This window comes from Ochotona princeps, chromosome X, assembly GCF_030435755.1.
Source record: "Ochotona princeps isolate mOchPri1 chromosome X, mOchPri1.hap1, whole genome shotgun sequence".
NCBI lineage: Eukaryota > Metazoa > Chordata > Mammalia > Lagomorpha > Ochotonidae > Ochotona > Ochotona princeps.
In genome coordinates, this window is record NC_080865.1 from 2,486,757 (window position 1) to 2,491,364 (window position 4,608).

The window sequence follows — 4,608 nt, forward strand, 5'->3', positions numbered from 1 at the left end:
CTTGGCCTGAATGTCTACACCCTGGACTGTGAGGTTTGCACACACCCCGGAGGCCTGTCCATGCACAGGTTCCATGGAACTGTCTTTCTCAGCTCTGGCATCCTGATGGTCACTGCTGGGCCCCGAGGAATGGCACCTTGTGCCATGCGCTGGGGTGGTGACTCAAGCAGAGCTGCTGCAGATGTCGGAGCTGCCTCCCCTCACAGCCAAGGAGGGAACCGAGAGCTTTCTGGATCCTCAATACTGGCCGTCGTGAATCAGAACTTGGTTTTAACGCTGTGTGCCACATCTGCCAGTGCACCCAGCAACACACCTGAGAACAGGCAATTACCTGAAAGTTCTCTAACCTCGCTCTGGATAGAGCGGGGCAAGGCCTCAAACCATTCTGAATTGCCCTGGCAAGTGCTGCAGGAATGCACTGGGCCACAGCAGGTCCCAGCACGCTGGAGGCTTGCTGAGAAACGCCAAGTTCTTAAATAGGAAACTATATTCCTATAAGAGAGCATTACATTCCAACCAGGTCTTCAATGTTATGTTTTTGATCAGGAATCAGCAAATTTTCCAAACAGGGCTGATGTGTTAGGCAGAATAATAGCACCCAAAGATGTTGACATCCTAACCCTTAGAGCCTGTGGATACACCACTTTAACTGTGAATATGTCCAAAAGGGTGGTGGGCTAGGGAAGGGGCAGGGAGCATGGAAATGCAGTTAAGGTAAGGAACTTCAGACGGTGAGCTTAAGCTAATTATAGCAGTCCTTAAATTCAGACAAGCATTCCCTGCAGTGGCCAGAGGGAGCAATAGCTGTGTTAGAATAGTCAGAGTTGCAAATCTGCTGGCTTTGGAGATGGAGGAGCAGTCATAAGCCAATGTGAGTGTCCTCCAGAAGCGGGAAATCACAGGGAACAGCTTCTCCCCTGCAATTACCAGAAAAGATGGCCAACTCAGCCAATGCCTTGTATTTAATCCCTGTAACATATTTCTAACCTACAGAATTGTGCCATAACAACTTTGTGTTGTTTGAAACCACTCTACTGGTAGTAACTTGGTGACAATGAATCTGGCCAGATGGTAAATATTTTGCGCTTCAAGAGCTACACAGTCCCTGCCACAGTAACTCAGCTCTAGAACTGCAGTCCAAAAGCAACTACAACTTTGTTTAAGTAATGGGCCTGACTGTGATCCAATACAACTTTAAAATTGTCTGTGGAGCTTTGGTTTGCTAATTCCCATTTTAGATGTCTAGGAGGCATAAGAATTCATCTTCTTGTGTCCTCTGAGCTACAACCCACAGTCAGAAAGCTTGCTTACAAAATTCACGATGTACATCTATTCAAGTGCAGAACAAAAGTCTGACACAAAATTTAACAAACCAGGTTATATATTACATATATATATATATCTCAAATCAGGTTATATCTATATTTCTATTTGGAAGACAGAAAAGCAGAGACAGGTAACAAGGAATGAAAATGGGAATGGAGGAGAGAATAGGGAAGAGGCAAGATGGGGAGGGGAGAGGGAGAGAGAGAGAGAAACATTGATCTTCCATAGATTGACTTACTCCCCAAATGGTGACAACAGCCAAGGCTGGGCCAAGCCAAATCCAGGAGCAAGGAATTCCAATGAGGTCTCTCATGTGCGTGGCAGGGACTCAAGTACTTGTGTCCTTATCTACCATTTCCCAGACACATTGGTGTCTGAACTGGATTGGCAGCAAAGCCACCAAGATTCAAATCAGTACTCTGATGTGAATTGTGGGCATCCCAAACAGCAACTTAACCCACAGTGTCAGTTGTGATACAGCCTCCAAATTTTCTTTCAAGTGGAGTTTGAAAATAAAATCAGAAAATAAAACCTGTGTAATGCTTAGGTTTTCTCATCATTTTCATAACACAACCCAAGCCAACTAGGACTGAACAAATACATATAATTTGAAAATTTCCATTCTGCATTTAGACAAAGTAAAATGTGTGCACAAGAGACATGTGACAAAATGTTCATAACAGCACTATTTATAGTAGTCTGCTGTTATAAACAGTTCACAAGTCCATTAAGAACAAAAGGGTAAATTGTAGTATATCCATACAATGGAATAACAAAAGTTAAACTAAATAAAAATGAATTATGACTATAGGCATTAACATGAATACAGTTCACCAACAAAATCTGAGTAAGACACAAAAGCATATAAATGATAACATAATCTTATCTATACAAAGCTCAAAATCAGGCAAAACTAAACTAGAATATTTAAGGTTGCAGACGTAGGAGGTCAGAATATAAAGAACACCCAGAATGGAATACTGTAAAAAATCAGGATAATGACTGCTTTGTGGGGAAGGAAGGAATGTAAGAAGGGCTTTTTAGAAGACTGTAAATACTCTACTCTTGACCTGGTTATGATTCCTGTGTGTTCATTTCACAGTAATTTATTAAGCTGTGCAGTCTTATTATATGCCCTTTCTTGTGTATATGCCATACATTACAATTAAGAAGACATGTAAGAAAAAGATTAAGATGTACTCAACAGAAAGTTCAGCCAACGCTACTTGGAGTTGTACCACAAGAAGATGTTCAAAGCAAACAGAACTCTTAAAGTACTTTGAGTTTTGAGATCTTTAACTACAAAGACTAGGTTTCTAAGTAATGCACTTCCCACTATACTGTGGGGACATAGGGACTTTCAGGCCTTGCTAGCCAGTGGCAACAGTAAGGGGAATTCACAATGCTTTCACTTTGATAGAAAGCAAATGGACAATGTTTATCAAAAATTCCAGTATATATGAAGGAGCCATCAAAAAGGTCATTTGAAAGACAACCCAAAAACATATATAAGTCAGTTTGATGGATGAACAAATAAATGGGTTTTTTTGAGTTTTTTCCCCAAAGTATACAGAACAACTTGGAATCAGAGAGCTTAGGATAGAAAGAAAAGCACAAATTGTGTGAAATAGAGGTGAGGCTATTAGACTAAACGGGGGGAAAAGCCTGCTTTCTCTGTCTGTTTTTGGTATCTGGTTATGTGTGTGTATGTGTGTTTAAAATTTTTTTAAATTTTTTATTTTAAAGGCAGATTTACAGAGAGAAGGAGAGACAGAGATCTTCCATCTGTTGGTTTACACCCCAATTGACCACAACAGGTGGGGCTGACCTGATCCAAAGCCAGGAGCCAGGAGCTTCTTTTGGGTCTCCCATGTGGGTGCAGAGGCCCAAGAATCTAGGCCATACTGTGCTGCTTTCCCAGAACATAAGCAGGATGGATGCTGGTTCAAAGGCAGAGTATCCAGGATACAAACTGGCACCATCTGTGATGCCAGTGCCACAAGGAGTCATAGCCTACTATGCCATGGCACCAGCCCTGGTATCTGTTTGTTAAGAAAATCCTATCCAATTTGATATTGCTCAAACATGCCCAGCAACTATTTAAAATGGTTTTTCTTACCAGGAGATGGACATTTATTACTTATATAAATAGCGCTAGAAAATCCACATCCATAACAATAGGAGTCCATACAAAGAAAAACTAAGTGAACTTACAAAGCAAGTCACCTTTGTCTGCCGTACACTGCACACATGGTTGATGTACAGCATACCTCTAGGTTGTAAAGCATTATTTCAACACATTTTCTAATATAATCAACTCATTTTCATTAGACATTTGTGAAATTTGCTTAAAATCAACACTGTTTCTGAGGCTTTCTTGCTTTTCTCTAAAGTCCCTCAGAAATAGAGACTTTCTTGGATCAGACAATAAAAATGAATATACATTTACTTTACAAATTAGGATCTTGCCATTGTCTCTACACCCTGCACTCCTTTAACTCAGAAGTTCCAAGAATTCAAAAGCCCTATGAGCTTAAGAACAAGAAAAAAGAAAGGAGCCCCAATGAAACAAAAGGTTCAGAATCAAGGGATCAGGGAAATGGTTACTATCACCTTCCAATATTGGACCTGTTAACACAAGCTTCATTACTAGAAAATCCTTTACCACCCCCTCATCCACTGAAAGGAGTCTCTCTCTTAAAAAATATGGAGCTATCATCTTTAAACCATGAAGATGGAATCTCATCTAAGTGCACAATAAAACATGTTACTAATTACATTAATATGTTCATCTCTGTTTTGGTGGTCTTGATAAAGTTTAAGTTATTGGTCTGCTAACTTAAATGATAAAGTCTCCCCTGCTGGTGTTTTTACATTTTACTATTTTATGAAGATTGAAGCCATCAGGGCTTCATAGGCGCAGAACAATACTCCTGCTGCAAAAGCAACCATCCCCTCTCAAAATGACAAAGTCTACTGCAGGATGATCATTTTTGCTTCTGACAGACCCAGGCAAGGCAATCATAATTTGGCATAACCTGGACTGATTTTGAAGTCAATGGCATTAAAACTGCAGCAGACCCATATACTCAAAGCAGGTTGATCTCCACTATGTGTCCCTTGACCAATTTCCACGATAGACACCTCAGGTGGGTGCAAGCAGTGGAAAATCCCAGGCATTTGTCACAAGATAACCTGTCCGTCTCTATTACACAGCATCTCATCTCTCTCAAGTGCTCACATTTACCTACCAGCTGCCTCCGTTGTTCCAAAATTCCTCAT

The 4,608-nt window shown here is 40.7% G+C and overlaps 1 non-coding gene across 1 annotated transcript; it reads right to left on the minus strand.

Annotated features, from left to right (window-relative positions):
* Positions 1–325: 325 nt before the first annotated feature.
* LOC118760457 (small nucleolar RNA SNORA9) lies at positions 326–457 on the minus strand. The gene has a single exon (XR_004996798.2). It is a non-coding gene; the product is annotated as a small nucleolar RNA SNORA9 (small nucleolar RNA).
* Positions 458–4,608: the final 4,151 nt, after the last annotated feature.